The following is an 18,096-nucleotide window of genomic DNA, read 5'->3' as shown; positions in this document are numbered from 1 at the left end:
GTTCACGTTCTGTTCTACAAAGTGTGTGTGTGTTCACGTTCTGTTCTACAAAGTGTGTGTGTGTTCACGTTCTGTTCTACAAAGTGTGTGTGTGTTCACGTTCTGTTCTACAAAGTGTGTGTGTGTGTTCACGTTCTGTTCTACAAAGTGTGTGTGTGTGTTCACGTTCTGTTCTACAAAGTGTGTGTGTGTTCACGTTCTGTTCTACAAAGTGTGTGTGTGTGTGTGTGTTCACGTTCTGTTCTACAAAGTGTGTGTGTGTGTGTTCACGTTCTGTTCTACAAAGTGTGTGTGTGTGTTCACGTTCTGTTCTACAAAGTGTGTGTGTGTTCACGTTCTGTTCTACAAAGTCTGTGTGTGTGTTCACGTTCTGTTCTACAAAGTGTGTGTGTGTGTTCACGTTCTGTTCTACAAAGTGTGTGTGTGTGTGTTCACGTTCTGTTCTACAAAGTGTGTGTGTGTGTTCACGTTCTGTTCTACAAAGTGTGTGTGTGTGTTCACGTTCTGTTCTACAAAGTGTGTGTGCGTGTTCACGTTCTGTTCTACAAAGTGTGTGTGTGTGTGTTCACGTTCTGTTCTACAAAGTGTGTGTGTGTGTGTTCACGTTCTGTTCTACAAAGTGTGTGTGTGTGTGTGTGTTCACGTTCTGTTCTACAAAGTGTGTGTGTGTTCACGTTCTGTTCTACAAAGTGTGTGTGTGTGTTCACGTTCTGTTCTACAAAGTGTGTGTGTGTGTGTGTTCACGTTCTGTTCTACAAAGTGTGTGTGTGTTCACGTTCTGTTCTACAAAGTGTGTGTGTGTGTGTGTGTGTTCACGTTCTGTTCTACAAAGTGTGTGTGTGTGTTCACGTTCTGTTCTACAAAGTGTGTGTGTGTGTTCACGTTCTGTTCTACAAAGTGTGTGTGTGTGTGTGTGTTCACGTTCTGTTCTACAAAGTGTGTGTGTGTGTTCACGTTCTGTTCTACAAAGTGTGTGTGTGTGTTCACGTTCTGTTCTACAAAGTGTGTGTGTGTGTTCACGTTCTGTTCTACAAAGTGTGTGTGTGTGTGTTCACGTTCTGTTCTACAAAGTGTGTGTGTGTGTGTGTTCACGTTCTGTTCTACAAAGTGTGTGTGTGTGTTCACGTTCTGTTCTACAAAGTGTGTGTGTGTGTGTGTGTTCACGTTCTGTTCTACAAAGTGTGTGTGTGTGTGTTCACGTTCTGTTCTACAAAGTGTGTGTGTGTGTTCACGTTCTGTTCTACAAAGTGTGTGTGTGTGTTCACGTTCTGTTCTACAAAGTCTGTGTGTGTGTGTGTTCACGTTCTGTTCTACAAAGTGTGTGTGTGTGTGTGTTCACGTTCTGTTCTACAAAGTGTGTGTGTGTGTGTTCACGTTCTGTTCTACAAAGTGTGTGTGTGTTCACGTTCTGTTCTACAAAGTGTGTGTGTGTGTGTGTTCACGTTCTGTTCTACAAAGTGTGTGTGTGTGTTCACGTTCTGTTCTACAAAGTGTGTGTGTGTGTGTTCACGTTCTGTTCTACAAAGTGTGTGTGTGTGTGTGTTCACGTTCTGTTCTACAAAGTGTGTGTGTGTGTGTGTTCACGTTCTGTTCTACAAAGTGTGTGTGTGTGTTCACGTTCTGTTCTACAAAGTGTGTGTGTGTTCACGTTCTGTTCTACAAAGTGTGTGTGTGTGTGTTCACGTTCTGTTCTACAAAGTGTGTGTGTGTTCACGTTCTGTTCTACAAAGTGTGTGTGTGTGTGTGTTCACGTTCTGTTCTACAAAGTGTGTGTGTGTGTTCACGTTCTGTTCTACAAAGTGTGTGTGTGTGTGTTCACGTTCTGTTCTACAAAGTGTGTGTGTGTGTGTGTTCACGTTCTGTTCTACAAAGTGTGTGTGTGTGTGTGTGTGTTCACGTTCTGTTCTACAAAGTGTGTGTGTGTGTGTTCACGTTCTGTTCTACAAAGTGTGTGTGTGTGTTCACGTTCTGTTCTACAAAGTGTGTGTGTGTTCACGTTCTGTTCTACAAAGTGTGTGTGTGTGTGTTCACGTTCTGTTCTACAAAGTGTGTGTGTGTGTGTTCACGTTCTGTTCTACAAAGTGTGTGTGTGTGTGTGTTCACGTTCTGTTCTACAAAGTGTGTGTGTGTGTGTGTTCACGTTCTGTTCTACAAAGTGTGTGTGTGTGTGTTCACGTTCTGTTCTACAAAGTGTGTGTGTGTGTGTGTTCACGTTCTGTTCTACAAAGTGTGTGTGTGTGTGTTCACGTTCTGTTCTACAAAGTGTGTGTGTGTTCACGTTCTGTTCTACAAAGTGTGTGTGTGTGTGTGTTCACGTTCTGTTCTACAAAGTGTGTGTGTGTGTTCACGTTCTGTTCTACAAAGTCTGTGTGTGTGTGTTCACGTTCTGTTCTACAAAGTGTGTGTGTGTGTGTTCACGTTCTGTTCTACAAAGTGTGTGTGTGTGTGTGTGTTCACGTTCTGTTCTACAAAGTGTGTGTGTGTGTTCACGTTCTGTTCTACAAAGTGTGTGTGTGTGTGTTCACGTTCTGTTCTACAAAGTGTGTGTGTGTGTGTGTTCACGTTCTGTTCTACAAAGTGTGTGTGTGTGTGTGTTCACGTTCTGTTCTACAAAGTGTGTGTGTGTGTTCACGTTCTGTTCTACAAAGTGTGTGTGTGTGTGTGTTCACGTTCTGTTCTACAAAGTGTGTGTGTGTGTGTTCACGTTCTGTTCTACAAAGTGTGTGTGTGTTCACGTTCTGTTCTACAAAGTGTGTGTGTGTGTTCACGTTCTGTTCTACAAAGTGTGTGTGTGTGTTCACGTTCTGTTCTACAAAGTGTGTGTGTGTGTGTTCACGTTCTGTTCTACAAAGTGTGTGTGTGTGTGTGTTCACGTTCTGTTCTACAAAGTGTGTGTGTGTGTGTTCACGTTCTGTTCTACAAAGTGTGTGTGTGTGTTCACGTTCTGTTCTACAAAGTGTGTGTGTGTGTGTGTTCACGTTCTGTTCTACAAAGTGTGTGTGTGTGTTCACGTTCTGTTCTACAAAGTGTGTGTGTGTTCACGTTCTGTTCTACAAAGTGTGTGTGTGTGTGTGTTCACGTTCTGTTCTACAAAGTGTGTGTGTGTTCACGTTCTGTTCTACAAAGTGTGTGTGTGTGTTCACGTTCTGTTCTACAAAGTGTGTGTGTGTTCACGTTCTGTTCTACAAAGTGTGTGTGTGTGTTCACGTTCTGTTCTACAAAGTGTGTGTGTGTGTGTGTTCACGTTCTGTTCTACAAAGTGTGTGTGTGTGGTCACGTTCTGTTCTACAAAGTGTGTGTGTGTGTGTGTGTTCACGTTCTGTTCTACAAAGTGTGTGTTTGTGTTCACGTTCTGTTCTACAAAGTGTGTGTGTGTTCACGTTCTGTTCTACAAAGTGTGTGTGTGTTCACGTTCTGTTCTACAAAGTGTGTGTGTGTGTTCACGTTCTGTTCTACAAAGTGTGTGTGTGTGTTCACGTTCTGTTCTACAAAGTGTGTGTGTGTGTGTTCACGTTCTGTTCTACAAAGTGTGTGTGTGTTCACGTTCTGTTCTACAAAGTGTGTGTGTGTGTGTTCACGTTCTGTTCTACAAAGTGTGTGTGTGTGTGTTCACGTTCTGTTCTACAAAGTGTGTGTGTGTGTTCACGTTCTGTTCTACAAAGTGTGTGTGTGTTCACGTTCTGTTCTACAAAGTCTGTGTGTGTGTTCACGTTCTGTTCTACAAAGTGTGTGTGTGTGTTCACGTTCTGTTCTACAAAGTGTGTGTGTGTGTGTTCACGTTCTGTTCTACAAAGTGTGTGTGTGTGTGTTCACGTTCTGTTCTACAAAGTGTGTGTGTGTGTTCACGTTCTGTTCTACAAAGTGTGTGTGCGTGTTCACGTTCTGTTCTACAAAGTGTGTGTGTGTTCACGTTCTGTTCTACAAAGTGTGTGTGTGTGTGTTCACGTTCTGTTCTACAAAGTGTGTGTGTGTGTGTTCACGTTCTGTTCTACAAAGTGTGTGTGTGTTCACGTTCTGTTCTACAAAGTGTGTGTGTGTGTTCACGTTCTGTTCTACAAAGTGTGTGTGTGTGTGTTCACGTTCTGTTCTACAAAGTGTGTGTGTGTGTTCACGTTCTGTTCTACAAAGTGTGTGTGTGTGTGTGTTCACGTTCTGTTCTACAAAGTGTGTGTGTGTGTTCACGTTCTGTTCTACAAAGTGTGTGTGTGTGTTCACGTTCTGTTCTACAAAGTGTGTGTGTGTGTGTGTGTTCACGTTCTGTTCTACAAAGTGTGTGTGTGTGTTCACGTTCTGTTCTACAAAGTGTGTGTGTGTGTTCACGTTCTGTTCTACAAAGTGTGTGTGTGTGTTCACGTTCTGTTCTACAAAGTGTGTGTGTGTGTGTGTTCACGTTCTGTTCTACAAAGTGTGTGTGTGTGTGTGTTCACGTTCTGTTCTACAAAGTGTGTGTGTGTGTTCACGTTCTGTTCTACAAAGTGTGTGTGTGTGTGTGTTCACGTTCTGTTCTACAAAGTGTGTGTGTGTGTGTTCACGTTCTGTTCTACAAAGTGTGTGTGTGTTCACGTTCTGTTCTACAAAGTGTGTGTGTGTGTGTGTTCACGTTCTGTTCTACAAAGTGTGTGTGTGTGTTCACGTTCTGTTCTACAAAGTCTGTGTGTGTGTGTGTTCACGTTCTGTTCTACAAAGTGTGTGTGTGTGTGTTCACGTTCTGTTCTACAAAGTGTGTGTGTGTGTGTTCACGTTCTGTTCTACAAAGTGTGTGTGTGTTCACGTTCTGTTCTACAAAGTGTGTGTGTGTGTGTTCACGTTCTGTTCTACAAAGTGTGTGTGTGTGTTCACGTTCTGTTCTACAAAGTGTGTGTGTGTGTGTTCACGTTCTGTTCTACAAAGTGTGTGTGTGTGTTCACGTTCTGTTCTACAAAGTGTGTGTGTGTGTGTGTTCACGTTCTGTTCTACAAAGTGTGTGTGTGTGTTCACGTTCTGTTCTACAAAGTGTGTGTGTGTTCACGTTCTGTTCTACAAAGTGTGTGTGTGTGTGTTCACGTTCTGTTCTACAAAGTGTGTGTGTGTTCACGTTCTGTTCTACAAAGTGTGTGTGTGTGTGTTCACGTTCTGTTCTACAAAGTGTGTGTGTGTGTTCACGTTCTGTTCTACAAAGTGTGTGTGTGTGTGTTCACGTTCTGTTCTACAAAGTGTGTGTGTGTGTGTGTTCACGTTCTGTTCTACAAAGTGTGTGTGTGTGTGTGTGTGTTCACGTTCTGTTCTACAAAGTGTGTGTGTGTGTTCACGTTCTGTTCTACAAAGTGTGTGTGTGTGTGTTCACGTTCTGTTCTACAAAGTGTGTGTGTGTGTTCACGTTCTGTTCTACAAAGTGTGTGTGTGTGTTCACGTTCTGTTCTACAAAGTGTGTGTGTGTGTGTTCACGTTCTGTTCTACAAAGTGTGTGTGTGTGTGTTCACGTTCTGTTCTACAAAGTGTGTGTGTGTGTGTTCACGTTCTGTTCTACAAAGTGTGTGTGTGTGTGTGTTCACGTTCTGTTCTACAAAGTGTGTGTGTGTGTTCACGTTCTGTTCTACAAAGTGTGTGTGTGTGTGTGTTCACGTTCTGTTCTACAAAGTGTGTGTGTGTGTGTTCACGTTCTGTTCTACAAAGTGTGTGTGTGTTCACGTTCTGTTCTACAAAGTGTGTGTGTGTGTGTGTTCACGTTCTGTTCTACAAAGTGTGTGTGTGTGTTCACGTTCTGTTCTACAAAGTCTGTGTGTGTGTGTTCACGTTCTGTTCTACAAAGTGTGTGTGTGTGTGTTCACGTTCTGTTCTACAAAGTGTGTGTGTGTGTGTGTGTTCACGTTCTGTTCTACAAAGTGTGTGTGTGTTCACGTTCTGTTCTACAAAGTGTGTGTGTGTGTGTGTGTTCACGTTCTGTTCTACAAAGTGTGTGTGTGTGTTCACGTTCTGTTCTACAAAGTGTGTGTGTGTGTGTTCACGTTCTGTTCTACAAAGTGTGTGTGTGTGTGTGTTCACGTTCTGTTCTACAAAGTGTGTGTGTGTGTGTGTGTTCACGTTCTGTTCTACAAAGTGTGTGTGTGTGTTCACGTTCTGTTCTACAAAGTGTGTGTGTGTGTGTTCACGTTCTGTTCTACAAAGTGTGTGTGTGTGTGTTCACGTTCTGTTCTACAAAGTGTGTGTGTGTTCACGTTCTGTTCTACAAAGTGTGTGTGTGTGTGTGTTCACGTTCTGTTCTACAAAGTGTGTGTGTGTGTTCACGTTCTGTTCTACAAAGTGTGTGTGTGTGTGTTCACGTTCTGTTCTACAAAGTGTGTGTGTGTGTGTGTTCACGTTCTGTTCTACAAAGTGTGTGTGTGTGTGTTCACGTTCTGTTCTACAAAGTGTGTGTGTGTGTTCACGTTCTGTTCTACAAAGTGTGTGTGTGTGTGTGTTCACGTTCTGTTCTACAAAGTGTGTGTGTGTGTTCACGTTCTGTTCTACAAAGTGTGTGTGTGTTCACGTTCTGTTCTACAAAGTGTGTGTGTGTGTGTGTTCACGTTCTGTTCTACAAAGTGTGTGTGTGTTCACGTTCTGTTCTACAAAGTGTGTGTGTGTGTGTGTGTTCACGTTCTGTTCTACAAAGTGTGTGTGTGTTCACGTTCTGTTCTACAAAGTGTGTGTGTGTGTTCACGTTCTGTTCTACAAAGTGTGTGTGTGTGTGTGTTCACGTTCTGTTCTACAAAGTGTGTGTGTGTTCACGTTCTGTTCTACAAAGTGTGTGTGTGTGTTCACGTTCTGTTCTACAAAGTGTGTGTGTGTGTTCACGTTCTGTTCTACAAAGTGTGTGTGTGTGTGTTCACGTTCTGTTCTACAAAGTGTGTGTGTGTGTGTTCACGTTCTGTTCTACAAAGTGTGTGTGTGTGTTCACGTTCTGTTCTACAAAGTGTGTGTGTGTGTGTTCACGTTCTGTTCTACAAAGTGTGTGTGTGTGTTCACGTTCTGTTCTACAAAGTGTGTGTGTGTTCACGTTCTGTTCTACAAAGTGTCTGTGTGTGTGTGTTCACGTTCTGTTCTACAAAGTGTCTGTGTGTGTGTGTTCACGTTCTGTTCTACAAAGTGTGTGTGTGTGTGTTCACGTTCTGTTCTACAAAGTGTGTGTGTGTTCACGTTCTGTTCTACAAAGTGTGTGTGTGTTCACGTTCTGTTCTACAAAGTGTCTGTGTGTGTGTGTTCACGTTCTGTTCTACAAAGTGTGTGTGTGTGTGTGTTCACGTTCTGTTCTACAAAGTGTGTGTGTGTTCACGTTCTGTTCTACAAAGTGTGTGTGTGTTCACATTCTGTTCTACAAAGGGTGTGTGTGTGTGTTCACGTTCTGTTCTACAAAGTGTGTGTGTGTGTTCATGTTCTGTTCTACAAAGTGTGTGTGTGTGTGTGTTCACGTTCTGTTATACAAAGTGTGTGTGTGTGTGTGTGTTCACGTTCTGTTCTACAAAGTGTGTGTGTGTGTTCACGTTCTGTTCTACAAAGTGTGTGTGTGTGTGTTCACGTTCTGTTCTACAAAGTGTGTGTGTGTGTTCACGTTCTGTTCTACAAAGTGTGTGTGTGTGTTCACGTTCTGTTCTACAAAGTGTGTGTGTGTTCACGTTCTGTTCTATAAAGTGTGTGTGTGTGTGTGTGTTCACGTTCTGTTCTACAAAGTGTGTGTGTTCACGTTCTGCTCTACAAAGTGTGTGTGTGTTCACGTTCTGTTCTACAAAGTGTGTGTGTTCACGTTCTGTTCTATAAAGTGTGTGTGTGTGTTCACGTTCTGTTCTACAAAGTGTGTGTGTGTGTGTTCACGTTCTGTTCTACAAAGTGTGTGTGTGTGTTCACGTTCTGTTCTACAAAGTGTGTGTGTGTGTGTTCACGTTCTGTTCTACAAAGTGTGTGTGTGTTCACGTTCTGTTCTACAAAGTGTGTGTGTGTGTGTGTTCACGTTCTGTTCTATAAAGTGTGTGTGTGTTCACGTTCTGTTCTACAAAGTGTGTGTGTGTGTTCACGTTCTGTTCTACAAAGTGTGTGTGTGTGTTCACGTTCTGTTCTACAAAGTGTGTGTGTGTTCACGTTCTGTTCTACAAAGTGTGTGTGTGTGTGTTCACGTTCTCCCCCTGTTCTACAAAGTGTGTGTGTTCACGTTCTGTTCTACAAAGTGTGTGTGTGTGTGTGTGTTCACGTTCTGTTCTACAAAGTGTGTGTGTGTGTTCACGTTCTGTTCTACAAAGTGTGTGTGTGTGTGTTCACGTTCTGTTCTACAAAGTGTGTGTGTGTGTTCACGTTCTGTTCTACAAAGTGTGTGTGTGTTCACGTTCTGTTCTACAAAGTGTGTGTGTGTTCACGTTCTGTTCTATAAAGTGTGTGTGTGTGTGTGTTCACGTTCTGTTCTACAAAGTGTGTGTGTTCACGTTCTGCTCTACAAAGTGTGTGTGTGTTCACGTTCTGTTCTACAAAGTGTGTGTGTTCACGTTCTGTTCTATAAAGTGTGTGTGTGTGTTCACGTTCTGTTCTACAAAGTGTGTGTGTGTGTGTTCACGTTCTGTTCTACAAAGTGTGTGTGTGTGTTCACGTTCTGTTCTACAAAGTGTGTGTGTGTGTGTTCACGTTCTGTTCTACAAAGTGTGTGTGTGTTCACGTTCTGTTCTACAAAGTGTGTGTGTGTGTGTGTTCACGTTCTGTTCTATAAAGTGTGTGTGTGTTCACGTTCTGTTCTACAAAGTGTGTGTGTGTGTTCACGTTCTGTTCTACAAAGTGTGTGTGTGTGTTCACGTTCTGTTCTACAAAGTGTGTGTGTGTTCACGTTCTGTTCTACAAAGTGTGTGTGTGTGTGTTCACGTTCTCCCCCTGTTCTACAAAGTGTGTGTGTTCACGTTCTGTTCTACAAAGTGTGTGTGTGTGTGTTCACGTTCTGTTCTACAAAGTGTGTGTGTGTGTGTGTTCACGTTCTGTTCTACAAAGTGTGTGTGTGTTCACGTTCTGTTCTACAAAGTGTGTGTGTGTGTGTGTTCACGTTCTGTTATACAAAGTGTGTGTGTGTGTGTGTTCACGTTCTGTTCTACAAAGTGTGTGTGTGTGTGTTCACATTCTGTTCTACAAAGTGTGTGTGTGTTCACGTTCTGTTATACAAAGTGTGTGTGTGTGTGTTCACGTTCTGTTCTACAAAGTGTGTGTGTGTGTTCACGTTCTGTTCTACAAAGTGTGTGTGTGTTCACGTTCTGTTCTATAAAGTGTGTGTGTGTGTGTTCACGTTCTGTTCTACAAAGTGTGTGTGTGTGTGTGTTCACGTTCTGTTCTACAAAGTGTGTGTGTGTTCACGTTCTGTTCTACAAAGTGTGTGTGTGTGTTCACGTTCTGTTCTATAAAGTGTGTGTGTGTGTTCACGTTCTGTTCTACAAAGTGTGTGTGTGTGTGTTCACGTTCTGTTCTACAAAGTGTGTGTATGTGTTCACGTTCTGTTCTACAAAGTGTGTGTGTTCACGTTCTGTTCTACAAAGTGTGTGTGTGTTCACGTTCTGTTCTACAAAGTGTGTGTGTGTGTGTTCACGTTCTGTTCTACAAAGTGTGTGTGTGTGTTCACGTTCTGTTCTACAAAGTGTGTGTGTGTGTGTTCACGTTCTGTTCTACAAAGTGTGTGTGTGTGTGTTCACGTTCTGTTCTACAAAGTGTGTGTGTGTTCACGTTCTGTTCTACAAAGTGTGTGTGTGTGTGTGTTCACGTTCTGTTCTACAAAGTGTGTGTGTGTGTGTTCACGTTCTGTTCTACAAAGTCTGTGTGTGTGTGTTCACGTTCTGTTCTACAAAGTGTGTGTGTGTGTGTGTTCACGTTCTGTTCTACAAAGTGTGTGTGTGTGTGTGTTCACGTTCTGTTCTACAAAGTGTGTGTGTGTTCACGTTCTGTTCTACAAAGTGTGTGTGTGTGTTCACGTTCTGTTCTACAAAGTGTGTGTGTGTGTTCACGTTCTGTTCTACAAAGTGTGTGTGTGTGTGTTCACGTTCTGTTCTACAAAGTGTGTGTGTGTGTGTGTTCACGTTCTGTTCTACAAAGTGTGTGTGTGTGTGTTCACGTTCTGTTCTACAAAGTGTGTGTGTGTGTTCACGTTCTGTTCTACAAAGTGTGTGTGTGTGTGTGTTCACGTTCTGTTCTACAAAGTGTGTGTGTGTGTGTTCACGTTCTGTTCTACAAAGTGTGTGTGTGTGTGTGTTCACGTTCTGTTCTACAAAGTGTGTGTGTGTGTGTGTTCACGTTCTGTTCTACAAAGTGTGTGTGTGTGTTCACGTTCTGTTCTACAAAGTGTGTATGTGTGTGTGTTCACGTTCTGTTCTACAAAGTGTGTGTGTGTGTTCACGTTCTGTTCTACAAAGTGTGTGTGTGTTCACGTTCTGTTCTACAAAGTGTGTGTGTGTGTGTGTTCACGTTCTGTTCTACAAAGTGTGTGTGTGTTCACGTTCTGTTCTACAAAGTGTGTGTGTGTGTGTGTGTTCACGTTCTGTTCTACAAAGTGTGTGTGTGTTCACGTTCTGTTCTACAAAGTGTGTGTGTGTGTTCACGTTCTGTTCTACAAAGTGTGTGTGTGTGTGTGTGTTCACGTTCTGTTCTACAAAGTGTGTGTGTGTGTTCACGTTCTGTTCTACAAAGTGTGTGTGTGTGTTCACGTTCTGTTCTACAAAGTGTGTGTGTGTGTTCACGTTCTGTTCTACAAAGTGTGTGTGTGTGTGTTCACGTTCTGTTCTACAAAGTGTGTGTGTGTGTGTGTTCACGTTCTGTTCTACAAAGTGTGTGTGTGTGTTCACGTTCTGTTCTACAAAGCGTGTGTGTGTGTGTTCACGTTCTGTTCTACAAAGTGTGTGTGTGTTCACGTTCTGTTCTACAAAGTGTGTGTGTGTTCACGTTCTGTTCTACAAAGTGTCTGTGTGTGTGTGTTCACGTTCTGTTCTACAAAGTGTCTGTGTGTGTGTGTTCACGTTCTGTTCTACAAAGTGTGTGTGTGTGTGTTCACGTTCTGTTCTACAAAGTGTGTGTGTGTTCACGTTCTGTTCTACAAAGTGTGTGTGTGTTCACGTTCTGTTCTACAAAGTGTGTGTGTGTGTGTGTTCACGTTCTGTTCTACAAAGTGTGTGTGTGTTCACGTTCTGTTCTACAAAGTGTGTGTGTGTTCACGTTCTGTTCTACAAAGGGTGTGTGTGTGTGTTCACGTTCTGTTCTACAAAGTGTGTGTGTGTGTGTGTTCACGTTCTGTTCTACAAAGTGTGTGTGTGTGTGTTCACGTTCTGTTATACAAAGTGTGTGTGTGTGTGTTCACGTTCTGTTCTACAAAGTGTGTGTGTGTGTTCACGTTCTGTTCTACAAAGTGTGTGTGTGTGTGTTCACGTTCTGTTCTACAAAGTGTGTGTGTGTGTTCACGTTCTGTTCTACAAAGTGTGTGTGTGTGTTCACGTTCTGCTCTACAAAGTGTGTGTGTGTTCACGTTCTGTTCTACAAAGTGTGTGTGTGTGTTCACGTTCTGTTCTATAAAGTGTGTGTGTGTGTTCACCTTCTGTTCTACAAAGTGTGTGTGTGTGTGTTCACGTTCTGTTCTACAAAGTGTGTGTGTGTGTGTTCACGTTCTGTTCTACAAAGTGTGTGTGTGTGTGTTCACGTTCTGTTCTACAAAGTGTGTGTGTGTGTTCACGTTCTGTTCTACAAAGTGTGTGTGTGTGTGTTCACGTTCTGTTCTATAAAGTGTGTGTGTGTTCACGTTCTGTTCTACAAAGTGTGTGTGTGTTCACGTTCTGTTCTATAAAGTGTGTGTGTGTGTGTGTGTTCACGTTCTGTTCTACAAAGTGTGTGTGTGTGTTCACGTTCTGCTCTACAAAGTGTGTGTGTGTTCACGTTCTGTTCTACAAAGTGTGTGTGTGTGTTCACGTTCTGTTCTATAAAGTGTGTGTGTGTGTTCACCTTCTGTTCTACAAAGTGTGTGTGTGTGTGTTCACGTTCTGTTCTACAAAGTGTGTGTGTGTGTGTTCACGTTCTGTTCTACAAAGTGTGTGTGTGTGTGTTCACGTTCTGTTCTACAAAGTGTGTGTGTGTGTTCACGTTCTGTTCTACAAAGTGTGTGTGTGTGTGTTCACGTTCTGTTCTATAAAGTGTGTGTGTGTTCACGTTCTGTTCTACAAAGTGTGTGTGTGTGTTCACGTTCTGTTCTACAAAGTGTGTGTGTGTCTTCACGTTCTGTTCTACAAAGTGTGTTTGTGTTCACGTTCTGTTCTACAAAGTGTGTGTGTGTGTGTGTTCACGTTCTCCCCCTGTTCTACAAAGTGTGTGTGTGTGTTCACGTTCTGTTCTACAAAGTGTGTGTGTGTGTGTTCACGTTCTGTTCTACAAAGTGTGTGTGTGTGTGTTCACGTTCTGTTCTACAAAGTGTGTGTGTGTTCACGTTCTGTTCTACAAAGTGTGTGTGTGTGTGTGTTCACGTTCTGTTATACAAAGTGTGTGTGTGTGTGTGTGTGTTCACGTTCTGTTCTACAAAGTGTGTGTGTGTGTGTTCACATTCTGTTCTACAAAGTGTGTGTGTGTTCACGTCCTGTTATACAAAGTGTGTGTGTGTGTGTGTTCACGTTCTGTTCTACAAAGTGTGTGTGTGTGTTCACGTTCTGTTCTACAAAGTGTGTGTGTGTTCACGTTCTGTTCTATAAAGTGTGTGTGTGTGTGTGTGTTCACGTTCTGTTCTACAAAGTGTGTGTGTGTGTTCACGTTCTGTTCTACAAAGTGTGTGTGTGTTCACGTTCTGTTCTACAAAGTGTGTGTGTGTGTTCACGTTCTGTTCTATAAAGTGTGTGTGTGTTCACGTTCTGTTCTACAAAGTGTGTGTGTGTGTGTTCACGTTCTGTTCTACAAAGTGTGTGTGTGTGTTCACGTTCTGTTCTACAAAGTGTGTGTGTGTGTGTGTTCACGTTCTGTTCTACAAAGTGTGTGTGTGTTCACGTTCTGTTCTACAAAGTGTGTGTGTGTGTGTGTTCACGTTCTGTTCTATAAAGTGTGTGTGTGTGTTCACGTTCTGTTCTACAAAGTGTGTGTGTGTGTTCACGTTCTGTTCTACAAAGTGTGTGTGTGTGTTCACGTTCTGTTCTACAAAGTGTGTGTGTGTTCACGTTCTGTTCTACAAAGTGTGTGTGTGTGTGTGTTCACGTTCTCCCCCTGTTCTACAAAGTGTGTGTGTGTGTGTTCACGTTCTGTTCTACAAAGTGTGTGTGTGTGTGTTCACGTTCTGTTCTACAAAGTGTGTGTGTGTGTGTTCACGTTCTGTTCTACAAAGTGTGTGTGTGTTCACGTTCTGTTCTACAAAGTGTGTGTGTGTGTGTGTTCACGTTCTGTTCTATAAAGTGTGTGTGTGTCTTCACGTTCTGTTCTACAAAGTGTGTGTGTGTGTTCACGTTCTGTTCTACAAAGTGTGTTTGTGTGTTCACGTTCTGTTCTACAAAGTGTGTGTGTGTGTGTGTTCACGTTCTGTTCTACAAAGTGTGTGTGTGTTCGCGTTCTGTTCTACAAAGTGTGTGTGTGTGTGTGTTCACGTTCTGTTCTATAAAGTGTGTGTGTGTGTGTTCACGTTCTGTTCTACAAAGTGTGTGTGTGTTCACGTTCTGTTCTACAAAGTGTGTGTGTGTTCACGTTCTGTTCTACAAAGTGTGTGTGTGTGTTCACGTTCTGTTCTACAAAGTGTGTGTGTGTGTGTTCACGTTCTCCCCCTGTTCTACAAAGTGTGTGTGTGTGTGTTCACGTTCTGTTCTACAAAGTGTGTGTGTGTGTTCACGTTCTGTTCTACAAAGTGTGTGTGTGTGTGTGTGTTCACGTTCTGTTCTACAAAGTGTGTGTGTGTTCACGTTCTGTTCTACAAAGTGTGTGTGTGTTCACGTTCTGTTCTACAAAGTGTGTGTGTGTTCACGTTCTGTTCTACAAAGTGTGTGTGTGTGTTCACGTTCTGTTCTACAAAGTGTGTGTGTGTTCACGTTCTGTTCTACAAAGTGTGTGTGTGTGTTCACGTTCTGTTCTACAAAGTGTGTGTGTGTGTGTTCACGTTCTGTTCTACAAAGTGTGTGTGTGTGTGTTCACGTTCTGTTCTACAAAGTGTGTGTGTGTTCACGTTCTGTTCTACAAAGTGTGTGTGTGTGTGTTCACGTTCTGTTCTATAAAGTGTGTGTGTGTTCACGTTCTGTTCTACAAAGTGTGTGTGTGTGTGTGTGTTCACGTTCTGTTCTACAAAGTGTGTGTGTGTGTTCACGTTCTCCCCCTGTTCTACAAAGTGTGTGTGTGTTCACGTTCTGTTCTACAAAGTGTGTGTGTGTGTTCACGTTCTCCCCCTGTTCTACAGAGTGTGTGTGTTTTCACGTTCTCCCCCTGTTCTACAAAGTGTGTGTGTGTGTGTGTTCACGTTCTGTTCTATAAAGTGTGTGTGTGTTCACGTTCTGTTCTACAAAGTGTGTGTGTTCACGTTCTGTTCTATAAAGTGTGTGTGTGTTCACGTTCTGTTCTACAAAGTGTGTGTGTGTGTGTGTTCACGTTCTGTTCTACAAAGTGTGTGTTCACGTTCTGTTCTACAAAGTGTGTGTGTGTGTGTTCACGTTCTGTTCTACAAAGTGTGTGTGTGTGTTCACGTTCTGTTCTACAAAGTGTGTGTGTGTGTTCACGTTCTGTTCTACAAAGTGTGTGTGTGTGTTCACGTTCTGTTCTACAAAGTGTGTGTGTGTTCACGTTCTGTTCTACAAAGTGTGTGTGTGTGTGTTCACGTTCTGTTCTACAAAGTGTGTGTGTGTTCACGTTCTGTTCTACAAAGTGTGTGTGTGTTCACGTCCTCCCCCTGTTCTACAAAGTGTGTGTGTGTGTGTTCACGTTCTCCCCCTGTTCTACAAAGTGTGTGTGTGTGTTCACGTCCTCCCCCTGTTCTACAAAGTGTGTGTGTGTGTGTTCACGTTCTGTTCTACAAAGTGTGTGTGTGTGTGTGTTCACGTTCTCCCCCTGTTCTACAAAGTGTGTGTGTGTTCACGTCCTCCCCCTGTTCTACAAAGTGTGTGTGTGTGTGTTCACGTTCTGTTCTACAAAGTGTGTGTGTGTGTTCACGTTCTCCCCCTGTTCTACAAAGTGTGTGTGTGTTCACGTTCTCCCCCTGTTCTACAAAGTGTGTGTGTGTTCACGTTCTCCCCCTGTTCTACAAAGTGTGTGTGTATTCACGTTCTCCCCCTGTTCTACAAAGTGTGTGTGTGTGTGTTCACGTTCTCCCACTGTTCTACAAAGTGTGTGTGTGTTCTCCCCCTGTTCTACAAAGTGTGTGTGTTCACGTTCTCCCCCTTTCTACAAAGTGTGTGTGTGTTCTCCCCCTGTTCTACAAATTGTGTGTGTGTGTTCACGTCCTCCCCCTGTTCTTCAAAGTGTTTGTGTGTGTCCTCCCCCTGTTCTACAAAGTGTTTGTGTGTTCACGTTCTCCCACTGTTCTACAAAGTGTGTGTGTGTCCTCCCCCTGTTCTACAAAGTGTTTGTGTGTGTGTTCACGTTCTCCCCCTGTTCTACAAAGTGTGTGTGTGTTCTCCCCCTGTTCTACAAAGTGTGTGTGTGTGTGTTCTCCCCCTGTTCTACAAAGTGTGTGTGTGTGTTCACGTTCTCCCACTGTTCTACAAAGTGTTTGTGTGTGTTTTCTCCCTGTTCTACAAAGCGTGTGTGTGTGTGTTCTCCCCCTGTTCTACAAAGTGTGTGTGTGTTCACGTTCTCCCCCTGTTCTATAAAGTGTATGTGTGTGTTCTCCCCCTGTTCTACAAAGTGTGTGTGTGTGTGTTCTCCCCCTGTTCTACAAAGTGTGTGTGTGTGTGTGTTCACGTTCTCCCCCTGTTCTACAAAGTGTATGTGTGTGCGTGCGTTCTTGTGGGGGCGAACGTCCCCCGCCATCACTGAATTGTTGGGGCCGTTGACCACCGACTCCCGCGTTCCAAACATACCGCTACCCCCCGGCTGCTCTGTCAGGTCCAGACTACCGACCCCTAACGTCTCGCCCCCTTGTACCTCTGCCTGGGATGTCGACCGCGTTTGCGTAGCTTACTTAGCGGCTCGTACGCTTCGCGCTTGCGGTGCGCTCCGCTACTCGGTGGCGGCGTGCCGCGGGGAGCGCCCTCGCAAAGTGAAAATTCCGTCCCTCCCGTAATCAGACAGGCGCGGTGCGTGTCTCCCTCCCACCCACGCTCCACGTGCTCCGGTAATAACAAACACGCCTCTACCCTCTGCCCAGCCCCGTACACCAATCGCACGCGAGGGGGGTTGGGGCCGAGGGATGGGCGGGCAGGATGTTTGCCGCGCGCGCGCCGCTGATTGGGGAGGGTCGCTCAGCTCTGAGTGGACGGGCCCGTTCAAACAGTCGCGTGAATACGTGCGCGCTCGGCGCTTAGCTCGCTACTTCGCGATTAGACAATCGTGCGGGCGCGCGACCGCAACACAGCCACACAGGTACGCGATCGCTAAGCACTACTGTGAGCGATATCACGGGTACGCGAGCGCTGGACACCACCGGAAATCGCCACGTATGCCCGCACGCGCCGCACAGTACTGTACACAATCGCACAGGTGCGCGATCGCAACGCAGTCACACGGGTATGCGAGCGCTACGCGCTATTGTAAACAATCGTGCGGGTACGTAAGCACCAAACACTTCGTCTCGTGGTGAACAACCGCGCATACACAGACACCCAGCACACTCTGCACTCCTCCCCACGCTCCCAAATGACCACATAACGGTTTTATCCCCCGCTAGTGATTTTATTTACCGTGAGCAACCCGTTTAAAGTTTGAGAATAGTGTATGCGTCAGTGGCTACCAGCCTACTCTCCCGGGGATTCTAGGCTGAGCCTACTCTGCCTATCGCTCCGCTCTCTACTCTCGATCAACTCACTCCGGATTCGCTTCCCTCACACACGCTTACTTCCCCTCTGCTGCGCTGAGCCCTGTAGAAGGAGGAGATGGTAGATCGGCCCTGTCGAGAGTGGAGCCTGGCTGCGTTGGAGTTCGTCACACGGACGTCCCGAACGGCTGACTCTGTTCCTCCGTAGACCGCGAAGATTTTGAAGAAGACCCTTACTACCCCCAACCTCTGCCTTTTTATCCACCCTAGCGGCATTCCGTTGTTCAGGAGCGTGCTCACCCGGGCTCTTTCGTATGCAGATCTGCGACCTTTCCTGGAACCATAGGCATTCATATGCTTCCGCCCCCCGTGCCTGCCCTGTCCATTCAGGTGTTGAGTTATTTTCGTCCCTCTTACATGCAGATCTGTGACCTTTACCTGCAGCAACAGCGTTCCGCCGGTCCCACGCCTCGTGCTGCCTTGTCGGAATGTTTCTAAGTGCATCTTTTGGTGGAGTCCCTAATGGCATCTATAATAAAGGCGCGCTGCGGTTCTCACACCCCAGGTGGCCCTGTCCATTCAAATGTTGGAATGCTATTTCGCATTGTTATTGGGGGGCCCTAATGCTACCTATGACAAAGGCGTACCGCCGTTTTCACGTTCCGTGCCATGTGTGCGTAACTGCACCCGCGGCGGCCATGCGGCCTCCGCTGTGACCATGTAACTTTGATATCTGGTCACGGCGCTGCGGTGCGTATCAGCTGCGGGGGGAGATCGCCCAATTTCTCGGCCGCAGGAAGCCATGAAACTTAATCCCATTAGGGGTTTCTGGAAGGAAACCTATCGGCCAGGTGATCTCCCCTTCCGGCTCTACGTGGGGTGTGTGTGCGTTCGTGCGGGGGAGGTCGGGGGGGGGGGGGGGAAGCGAGGGGCGCTGCGTCGGCGTTGTCACCCCCCGGTGGTGGTGTCGCGGCGGTGGGCACGGTCCCCGACGGAGTTACTCCGCCGTGGTGGCACCACATTCTCCCCCTGTTCTACAAAGTGTGTGTGCGTTCTCCCCCTGTTCTACAAAGTGTGTGTGTGTGCGTTCTCCCCCTGTTCTTCAAAGTGTGTGTGCGTTCTTCCCATGTTCTACAAAGTGTGTGTGTGTTCTTCCCCTGTTCTACAAAGTGTGTGTGTGTGCGTTCTCCCCCTGTTCTACAAAGTGTGTGTGTGTGCGTTCTCCC

The 18,096-nt window shown here is 44.9% G+C and overlaps 1 protein-coding gene across 1 annotated transcript in view; it reads left to right on the top strand.

Annotated features, from left to right (window-relative positions):
• The window catches only part of LOC116948534 (uncharacterized), a 117,197-nt gene that overhangs the window by 60,583 nt on the left and 38,518 nt on the right, over positions 1-18,096 (top strand). The window lies entirely within an intron of this gene.

The sequence above is a fragment of the Petromyzon marinus genome, chromosome 34, assembly GCF_048934315.1.
Source record: "Petromyzon marinus isolate PM22_M1 ecotype Great Lakes invasive population chromosome 34, UKy_Petmar_22M1.pri1.0, whole genome shotgun sequence".
Taxonomy (NCBI): Eukaryota; Metazoa; Chordata; class Hyperoartia; order Petromyzontiformes; family Petromyzontidae; genus Petromyzon; species Petromyzon marinus.
The sequence above is the reverse complement of the archived record's forward strand: the minus strand, read 5'-3'. Positions and strand labels throughout refer to the sequence as shown.